This window comes from Phoxinus phoxinus, assembly GCF_949152265.1.
Source record: "Phoxinus phoxinus genome assembly, chromosome: 4".
Lineage (NCBI taxonomy): Eukaryota > Metazoa > Chordata > Actinopteri > Cypriniformes > Leuciscidae > Phoxinus > Phoxinus phoxinus.
In genome coordinates, this window is record NC_136879.1 from 28,715,936 (window position 1) to 28,727,263 (window position 11,328).

Below are 11,328 nucleotides of genomic sequence, written 5' to 3' on the forward strand. Positions count from 1 at the left end.
CTTCAGAATCTTGAAAAATATTCGACACATCTGTTTCAACATTGATAATAATAAGAAATGTTTCTTGAGTACCAAATCACCATTAGAGTGATTTCTGAAGGAGCATGTGACACTGAAGACTGGAAACTTTGCCATCATAGGAATAAATTGCATTTTAAAATATTAAAAGTAGATTTTTTTTTCTTGTAATAATACTTCAGAATATATTGCCAGAAGCCATATCACCCTGTAGCCCAAGACTGGTTGCCCACTGAAGCTAAGCAGGGCTGAGTCTGGTTAGTACCTGGATGGGAGACTCCTGAGATAACCAGGTTGCTGCTGGAAGAGGTGTTAGTGAGGCCAGCAGGGGGCGCTCACCCTGTGGTCTGTGTGGGTCCTTACACCCCAGTATTGTGACAGGGACACTATACTATCAAAAACCATCGTCCATCCGATGAGACGTTAAACCGAGGTCTTGACTCTCTGTGGTCACAAAAAAATCCCAGGATGTCTTTCGAAACGAGTAGGGGTGTAACCCCAGCATCCTGGCCAAATATGCCCAGTGGCCTCTGTCCATCATGGCCTCCTAATCATTCCCATATACTGATTGGCTTCATCACAGTCTCTTCTCCACCAATAAGCTGGTGTGTGGTGGGCGTTCTGGCGCAATATGGCTGCCGTATCATCCAGGTGGATGCTGCACATCGGTGGTGGCTGAGGAGATTCCCACTTCCATGTAAAGCGATTTGAGTGCCGAGAAAAGCGCTATATAAATGTAATGAATTATTATTATTATTATTTATTTTTTTATCAGTGTATTTTTGATTGAATACATGCAGCCTTGGTGAGCTTAAGGAGGCACTTACACAACACCCTTTTCGCCTTTTGGCCATTCATTTACACAACGACGACATTTTAGGGGCCTGAAAACGAAAACCTTTCAAAACAGGTTTCAAAACTGTTTTTAGTACGTCATAAATGTACCCTACTTTCAAAAACATAAAAAGTTCTTACCACCCCCAAACATTTGAATGGAAGTGTACACTATACATAAAATACCAAATCACATTAACATGGTTAAAGGTTTCAAGGCCTCACTGTATATGTCCTATAAGGGCTCAGCAGTACATCTAAACAACCTCATCATCCAAGAAGCATCCTGTGCTCTCTGGTAGTTCCCGTAGTGCTCTGTCGCAGTGAGTGTCCATGTCAGACAGTACAGACTGTGGCTTGTCACCGCAGCTTAGACAGTCTGTGGAGCCTTGGTTTTCGTGCTACAAAGAACCCCACAGACCCAGCGGCCATTCAGCCCCACTGGGCAGGGATCTATCAAGCAGTCCACCTGCGTGCTTGGTCTCACACATAAATGCAGGGGCAAGCATAAAGCATTTAGCTTGAGGGGAAATGAAAGCCTTGCACCATGGTGACATCTGTCCTAAAGAAAAATTGTCGCAAGTGGCATTTCTGTCTGTTTTGGACCACTTAAAAAAAAAAAAAGACCAACAAAACACTGCAAGTAGGAAATTAAATGGAGACCAAAAAAAGAAAAATCACTGAACCTGCAACTTCAGAGCACTAACGCATGTGTTTTACAGAAGTCCTATACTTCAAAATATTAATTCCTAAACTTGCTTTACCAAGCAGAAACAGACTATCATGCTTCAGAAAATCCCTTTCTCTGTCTTAGAACTCAAAAGCTTCACAAAAAGATCTGCCACTTACAACCTGCCTAAAACAACATTAAGCAGATTTCTTTTTAGATATTTCAGTGTATGAATATTTGAGAGTAATGAATTCAGGCAAAATTTGTATTTCTCAAACGATCAGACTTGCACTGTCAGAAGAATGTATTTTGCTTTTCCTCTGAGTCCTTATTTATTCAAGCAATACATCTGTGAGTAGATAGTGACCCTAAGCTCCTTACACTGTATCCGGCAATGCACCAAGACACATAAATCTCACATCAAAAGTTAAAGGGCAACGCTCATCAGAGCAGATAGGAGTGCTGCGGGGTGAAGGAACCAGACACACTCTTTCACTGCTCAGCCGATGCTATGGTCATATTCTACAGAAGACAGAGCTTCGGACTGTCCTCGAAGAGTAGCCTCTGGCCCTTGGGGTCAGTCGGACCTAGATCTTCTCTATTATCGGAAAAGACTCTAGGACGAAGCCGACAATATAAATCAGTGGTACAGGAGATATTGGTGTATGAAACTATTATTAGACTGAAAAGTAAAAAGCAACATGCCAAATTAACTTAAAAGGACACAAGACAAACATATAATAATCAAAAATTACAAATCTCCAAGCATCTGCTGAAGGAAGCTGTGTTAATGAGCTGAAATAAAATATAAATATTAGGGCTGCATGATATTGAAGAAAAATGCGATATGGAATAATTTGTTAAATAATGCGATATTCAATATGTAATATATTACGTCACATATATTGTGTCAAATAAATTATTATATTTAAATATATTTAAAAACTGAAAATCTAATAATCAAATGTACAAATTTGTATGAATATATATACCGGTATATATACAGATTCTTATTAAAGCTACAAAAGTCATTCAGTCAAGAGCAGTGAGTGATTTTGTCTGTTGTTGTTTTATGAACATTAAGCAGACAGAACAAAGCAGGTTTATTAGGCTGTTGTCACTTTAAGAGCTGCACGGATCTAATAAATTGTTACACGCGTGCTTTCTTTCCACTCTTTATTCCACTTAAGACATAACTGACATGTCATATGGCATTTTGCCATAATTTTGTGTGTATTTGGCCATAAGCTGAGAAAGAGAACTGAATTTGGCCCTACACGTTGTCCGAGAGATGGCTTACTGTATTAAAATCATGCAGTTATTACAAGCCGTTACAATATGTATATCGCGATATGTACATTTGCAATATTTCAATCTTTTTGATATATCGTGCAGCCCAAAATATATATTTATAATAATTAGATGAAAAATAGCAAAATACTAAAATAGCAAAAAAATAAAACTGAAATAAATTTTTTTTAAACTAGATTTATTTTTAAACCAAAACTAATAAAAATGACAAAAGCACAAAATTATTAAAAAACTCCAATTAAAATTAAAACTGAAAATATAAAAAGCTAATTCAAATGATTAAAAAATACTACAACCATATATAATAATAATAGAACAAGACTGGAAGTCTTGCTATCCGTTGATGGTGTAGTTGCAGTAGGTGATTTCACCCCTGAGATGCTTTTAAACGGTGCATGGGGAGACTGTGTGTAACTGAATAATTGAACACACTCACACATTTCATTTAAGGATTTGGCGGCGCAGTATGTGGGATCATGTTACGTACACTGCATTCCTCACATATAAATGTACAGTCAGTGCACTGAGTCAACTAGATACATATTTACATGTAAGGCCTACAATATTTTTTTTTACAATACATTCAATTAAATAAAACTAATAAAAAGGAGAGATATTAATGTCTAATATATACACATTTATTTTATATAAAATATAAGTTGTGAAATTGTAAAAACTTTTTTAACTCTAATATTTATTATATTTACATATATATATATATATATATATATATATATATATATATATATATATATATAAACACGCACACAAAAAGAGAGAGATAATTCGGTTAAGATACAAGGTAATCCCGTTCTCCCTGGGAGATCACCGGCACAACATTTTCTTGCAACGGCACAGCCTTTTTAAATTGCCACCAATGAGGCCACGGAGAGATTAAATTGTTTAATCCAACACCAATTCATACACAGCACACAGTCAAATGAAGTCATTAGCTCTGCGTTAACAGCGGGGAAGCCAATTACAAACGGCAGCAAGAGCTCAGAGAAACATTACCTCTCGTGACTTCGATCTACCACACAAGAACTCCAAATTCAATTCGGTTTATTCTCCAAAGAAGACTTGGAAAAACTGAAGCACCCACAGTAATGCAGCCACTCTTAATGCATTATTTATAGGTCTTAAGTTATTCATTAGACAAGACTGGGCACCATCCCATACTGTAGGTGTGGAAGACCATGAATATTAACAAGGGAGACTTGATATTTAAACATGGCGTGGAATAAATCGCTGCAAGTAAATGCCAAGTAAATAGCACAGCACGTTAGTTACAGTGTGCTGCTGCTTGCCAGTGCCTGTTATTCTAAAGCATGACCTTTCCATTGCAAGATTGCTACTTTCTCTTGGTTTTTGAAACACTTTTGGAGTAAAAAAAAAAAACATTAATAAATAAAATTATGAATAAAAAACGAGCAGACCCAGGCTGAGTTATTTTTCCACAGTCAAACAGTAACAATAGGCTCAGGCCATAGAGCTGTAGGTCCACATATTAGCCAAGTCAATGTCCAAAAATAATGGAAATATGTCCTTACCAAAGAGTGCAGAAGTTAGATACTGGAAGTAAAAAAAAAAAAAAACCATTCATTTTCTCCATAGAGAAATTTTCTTTTATGCTACAGTAGAGGTCGCTAACCTCTTTCAATAACAAAGGCGTAGGTTGATGCCACATAAGCATTAAGCGGAATTATGGATCTTGTCGTCAATAATGTTTATGGATGCGTGAATACATTGATGTTTTTAACATGACTGTGGTATGAAGCAGGTCCCGATTGCTAATAAGAGACAGATATCAGCGCCACACGCGAGTCCCGCAGATATAAAGGAATAAGGACATTTAATTCTCTAGTATTAGTCTATTTAATTAATACTTAAACAGGTCAGTTTATAAGACACATGAAACTTGAAAGGTAACGCAACGCTATTCCACTTGGTCTACACCATAGGCGTAATTCTATGGGGGGACAGGGGGACATGTCCCCCCCAATATTCAAAGAAGGACAATTTGGCGGGCAATATCGATGTGGTTGCAAATACGTCTTTCTTTCCAGCTCCGAAAATATAAAATCCCGGCCGGTCCATTTCCCAAATCCATTCGACTGGCCTTACTTACAGATTTCGCGCTCCTAACTCTTCTTCTGTTTGGTTTTTCCTAACTCACTGACGGTGCACAAGCTACTAAAGGTATAGGGAAAACATGACATGGATTTCAGGAGAAATAGGTCTTTGTTAATGTATAGTACATTAACAAAAACCTATTTCTCAAGCGAACGCGTTTCAACAAACTACAGGCCTTGCCCCTTTTTGTGTGTGTGTGTGTGTGTGTGAATGCTTTGGGCAGGAATAATTCAAAGAGGATCTAACTTTTTTTGTTTTTGTGTTTAAGTTATCGGGTCCTCTGTGTATCTACCAAGCCAGAAGAAGTGAAAAGTTACAACCCAGTATATTTGTTTTGGTAAGCCTTTCTCTGCAACCATGTAAAAAAATTAGCCGATCATATCTCCTTCAGACGTAGGAAGGGGATCTTATAATATTACCTTAATCTAAACGTTTCCCATGGCTCCGCCATTTGTTGTTCTTTTTCGCAAGCAACAACAGTGTAAAATGCAACGCAATAGCAAAAGTTCGAGCAAAGCATGCCATTTCTCGCTCAGGCTTCGCCCTTGTGGTATTTTGACCAAAAAATGTCACAGCTGTCTTAAAAAGATATCTTATGTCTTATAAAGACCTCAACTGTCAACTTGTTAAACATGACGTACAGTACATGCAAGTCGATGAGATGAATCAAAGTAACTCCACAACAACAACATAAATGTATCCACTAACCATTCAGAAACATCCAGGTGTAGTCTAAAAGTTGCAACCTCTTTCTAAGTCTATCCGTAAGGTTTCACTCCGCTACTGGTTATTTCTGAGATTTTGGATGAGTGAAATTTGCGTGTTTTGTTATTGTATCCGAAGCTCGTATAAAGGATCGGCCGTCTTCTGAACTGAGGTGGGGAGCAGCAGCTCATTTGCATTTAAAGGGACACACACAAAATGGGGGAAATTTGACAAGCTATAATAAATGATCTGGGGGTTATTTTGAGCTGGAATTTTACAGACACCTTCTGTGGACACCATAGATTTATATTACATCTTGTGAAAAGGGGGGTCACCTTTAAATGAGGAATATTGTGACATACATTCCCTGAAGAAAACTACAATCAAGGCATTTCATGGAGTTCAGAAACAGTGCTTACTGATATGGAGAATCCTGTAACTCCCTTTGGAGTGGACTTTGTGCTTTGTAACTTTGCAGACCTTTTTCATGCACAAACAGCAACTTTACAAACTAAAGAAAGTTGAAAATGTAAAAAAAAAAAAGTGTAAAATAGGTCCTCTTTAAAACCAGACCAACTGTGAGCTACAATGTTGGCTTCAGAACACTTAATTCTCCGGCGTAGATTCAACAAGGTGCTGGAAACTACTCTGAGATTTTGGTCCAAATTGACATGATAGCATCACACTTGTCCAATAATGGTGAGCCTGTGTGAACTGTAGCCTCAGTTTCCTGTTCTTAGCTGACAGAAGTGTCACTGCGTCCCCTTGGAATTATAAGGTTCTATCTGACATTTTTGTAAAAATTTAGTTATTCACATATCTTATTATGTGATATTAAGATATTACATATCTTACATTATGTGATGTTTTTTAAGTTATGTACATTTTGGAACTTTTTATTTAGAAAATAAAAATGTTCTTTCTACACAGTCGAATGGAATGCAAAAACTTTAAAGCTCAATATCTCAAAACCAGTCAGAATGCAGATAGAACCTTATAATTCCAAGGTGGCGACTGGTGTTTCTTCTGCTGCTTTAGCTCATCTGCTTCAAGGTTTGACGTGTTGTGTGTTCAGAGATGCTCTTCTGTAGACCTCGGTTGTAATGAGTGGTTACAAGTTACCATTGCCTTTCTTTCAGCTTGAACCAGTCTGACCATTTTCTTCTGACCTCTGGCATCAACAAGGCATTTTCGCCCACAGAACTGCTGCTTACTGGATATTTTCAGTTTTTCGGACCATTGTCTGTAAACCTAGAGATTGATCTGCGTGAAAATCCCAGTAGAACAGCACTTTTTGAAATACTCCCACCCACCAACAACAACCCTGCCACGTTCAAAGTCACTTAAATCACCTTCCTTCCCCATTCTAGCTCAGTTTGAGATTGTCTTGTCTACATGCCTATAAGCATTGAGTTGCTGCCATGTGATTAGCGTTAACAAGTAGTTGAACAGGTGCACCAAAAAAGTGGCTGGTGAGTTTGCAAATAACGTAATTGAGTCAAAAATACTTAAAGGGATAAATAGTTAAATAGATAAACAAAAATGGAAATTATCCCATGATTTACTGTCCCTCAAGCCATCCTATGTGTATATGACTTTTTTCTTTCAGACGAACACAATCTGAGTTATATAAAAAAATATCATTGCTCTTCCAAGCTTTATAATGGTAGTGAAAGGTGGTCCTGATTTTGAAGTCCAACAAAGGGCATCCACTCATCATAAAAGTAATCCATACGACTCCAGGGGGTTAATAAGGGCTTTCTGAAGCAAAGCGAAAAAAAATCCATATTTAAACTAAAATAACTAGTTTCCGGCATACGCCTTAGCAAGTCTTACGACTTACGCCAAAAGAGCGTAACACCCTGAAGCGATGTAGGAGTCGCGTAAGCTTTGACACCTCTCGCGGTTCAAACAAATAGAGCTGGGCAGAAAACTCAAGCTGCTCTTCTCTTTTATCCAAATCCTCAGACATTTCTCTTTAAAAATTCTCGTTTTAGACTTCAATCGAAATCAACGCGTACTGGCGTCTGTAGGAAACTAGTTATTTTAGTTTGTTTTAAATGTGAATATTTTTCTTACACAGACGCATCGCTTCGCTTCAAAAGGCCTTTATTAACCCCACAGAGCCGTGTGAATTACTTTTATGATGGATGAATGCACTTTTTGGGGCTTCAAAATCTCATCCTCCATCCACTGCCATTATAAAGCTTGAAAGAGCCAGAACATTGTTTTAATATATCTCAGATTGTATTCGTCTGAAAGAAGAAAGTCATATATACCTAGGATGGCTTGAGGGTGAGTAAATCATGGGGTAATTACATTTTTTTGGGTGAACTCTCCCTTTAAAAATAAATATGTGTGTGTATTTGGTTTGGTTCATGACTCTATAACTCTTTAACAAAGACCTTTTTTAAATCCCCATGAGAAAAATTATGGGCAAAATACTTTAAAAAGTGGGAAGTCACAGTTACACAATTATTGATTACACATGGATAAAAAATACAGATATGTGCCAAATAACACATCCTATATCACTATTTAGTATTGGTCAACAGATATTTGCCTATCCCTGTGTGGAATTCGATTTTACCTTTTCACTGAGCTAAGAAAATACTGCAATTCCCTGATGAGTCTGCATCGCAAGAAGTGGTGTGACAGCACTTTTATCCCACAGGCAGTAAAATCTTTGCAGCATCATTTTCTCCACTCAAATAGTTATTGATGTTGAGACATGGTGATGTTCATGAGATTGTCCTGACACTGCAGTTTAAACACTGCTGCCAGGCAATAAACCCTTAAAATGCCTAAGAAGCCTGTCATACATCATGTCACGGGGAAACAGTACGTGCCCATGCCACAAAAGGAAATAAACTTTCACTAGCTACAGATGGTGATTCTGGGGTCCAAGCAAGGCCTTGGCTCATAAAGAGCACAAGGCACTGTCTTATTTCACTAGCTGTGTTTTTGCCCAGATGTGGGCCCAGTCAGCAGGCTTTACGGTCACCGATGTAATTATACAGCAGCTTAGCAGCTCAAACAATGAAACAGCCTGTTCACCATTTACAGCCTCCCAACTCCCACTCATAAAATAATATGCCAAAATCAATAAGCTTCCAGATATGTCTCGGAAGGCTGATACATCTCGGCGAGAGTACCATTCTGATGGAGCACAAATCCAGCCTAACAAGCTGGGGGGGGAAGAGAGGGGTTAATTGGCATGTTGGAGCTGTCCTTCAAAAGCTGGAGAGTGAACAGAACCAACTAAAGATGAATGAGACTGAGGGGGTGTCTTGATCATGCCGACACAGCGTAACAACACAATAGCTCTCTGTCTGATGCATGTCTTTCTGCCACGAGTTTCCAGTTATGGTCGGCCAAACCTAATTATGTAAGCTAAATAATTATCTGTAATATTTGGAAATCAAATCTGATCTGATTATATGCATTAGTCAAGCATTGTTGTATTAGCAAGGAAAAGCATTTGCCATACCTCCATCAGAAGGTTGTAATTTCTATAATGCCACAAACAGATTCGTAACTATTGAAATCAAAATATTTTATCTTCAGTAGACCTATTTGCATACTAAACACAAAAGGCACTCTACCAGCATGTCTGTGGGGAAGATCAGACTACATCTGTCCATGACAGGCCTCGGCGGCAGGGGGCAGGTCCATCTGACCCTCTCCAGACCTGACCATCCACAGGATCCATCTGCTCAGCCTGCAACTGACTCCACAGTACCATGTTACACACATAGCAACCCAGTCAAAACCCTGCCAGGCACAGCACTCTCTCTTTGCTTCGGCCTGTTCTCATATTCATCTGCTCAAGACTCCTAAAACTAACTAAATGTACAGTATAACAGGAATGACCCATTCACACTTATCTTACTCACCTCATGTCCCTTCTGTCCTGTTACCCGACTTTGTTTCGTTGACCTGACTTTTAAAACAAACATAGTGTAACGTGTTCAAAATGCTGTTCTGTTAGAAATAAGGATGCATGTAATGTTAGTGTTTTACTTTATTCATGTTATGTGAGTCAATGTAATTTGTTGCTCAAGTTCAATAGGGAAAAAGGCTCCGCCCCTTGGGGGAAGTCAGGGGGAAACTGGGAATTTAGAGGAGGGGAGTGCCTCGCTGGTTCAAGTGCGGTTCTCTGTTAAGTCGGGTGTGTACGGCGTGGGCTGTGGCCGACAACAGCCTTTAATAAACACCCTTGGTTATGTAAAACTGTCTCGTCCTTGCCTGAAACGCTACAATACATTACACATTCCATATAGCCTACTAACAGTCAGTTTACCACGTTTCTCAAAACAGGTTTGTGGTCAGTTTGTCACAACAAAATGCTATTTACATTTTCTTGGACAGGTAAACCATAAATTAATCAATATCCGTCCTGTCTGAAACATATTATTAAAACGTTGTTAAAGAAAGGTATAGATGAACAATTAGCTTTTTAAAATCATTCAATTGATGTTACAACAAGCAACTGGCTGGTCAAAACGTATAAAGCCTATAGGTCATGCTTTAAACATATTGCTTTACACACAACAGTTTAATCTATTATTTCATACAACAGTTTAATGTAAAAAGTAAATTTGAATAAATAAATAAATAAATAAAGAGTAAATTACCTTTCAGACAAACAAATAATCCAAAACATTAAAAAAGTCTTGAAAGTCTGGAACGGGGAGCGAACGGAGCGAGAAAAACCTGCTACGAACGAAAGCAAACACAAAAGATGGAGACGCTATCTGGCTTTCCAAAGTCCGATTATCGCACTAGCCTACTAATAAACTCACTTCAGTTCTTCGCTGTCATAATTTAGAACACAGAAAAGACACCCTAATAACGAATCACAGCAAGCATGTAGTAACTGCTGCGACCCCATAGTTTCGATTAACTAGATTATGGTGTTCGGAATCGGATCATGAACGAATCGTTCTTTTCAATGAATCTGTTGAACTGATTCAAAAACTGACTGAATGATTCGGACCGAATCGATGCGTGCGCATCTCAAGTCAAGCCCAACTTGATATGTGAGTGTGGGCTGATAATAAGATAACTGTCTTGGAATGAACTTGGTAGTCTACTGGAAACATGTTGACTTAAAGATTTTGATACTATTTTCAACAATCATACAGAACATGGTTTAAAATAAATAGAATTTTATTAAAACCTGCAAAAGAATTTCACCCAAGAAAATACGCTACATTTGTTGCATTATGTACAATTATGTTTAGGTTCTCAATTATTTAGTTTTTATTAGTTAAATCTAATAAAAATCTAAATAAAAAACTGAAATTACAATAAACATCATTATTATCAAGACAAATTTCTTGTGTAAACATAAAGCTCATTCTGATTCTGATTCTAATTAAAAACACACGAAATGTGTTTTTTTGTAACGTGTTTTAATAAAACAAAGTAACGGTATTCAAAATATTTACAAAAATGCCAGTGCACATAATAGCAATTTATTAATCAAAAACTATTATAAATTTGTTAAAAAAAAAAAAAAAAATTTTATTGACAATGTTCTGCAAACAGATGCTGCGCGCAGTCCTTGGTCTCCTGGAGGAAATACATGTAATTTGGCTTGGATCCTCCAGACCATTTCTCCTTGCGTATGTCAACATTTTCCCAATCCAAAT

General features: G+C 37.8%; 1 protein-coding gene across 5 annotated transcripts in view; it reads right to left on the reverse strand.

Moving 5' to 3' along the window:
* The window catches only part of sez6b (seizure related 6 homolog b), a 213,469-nt gene that overhangs the window by 174,821 nt on the left and 27,320 nt on the right, over positions 1 to 11,328 (reverse strand). The window contains exons 1-3 of one of the 5 annotated variants that reach the window (XM_079608886.1): positions 10,309 to 10,566; positions 9,568 to 9,614; positions 9,277 to 9,398 (exon numbers count right to left, since the gene is read on the reverse strand). The exons of 3 other annotated variants lie outside the window; for them this stretch is intronic. The gene's annotated coding sequence lies outside the window, so the exon portion shown is untranslated. Of the gene's footprint in view, positions 1 to 9,276; positions 9,399 to 9,567; positions 9,615 to 10,308; positions 10,567 to 11,328 lie in introns of those variants that run through there. One more of the 5 variants, XM_079608885.1, reaches the window with a different exon arrangement.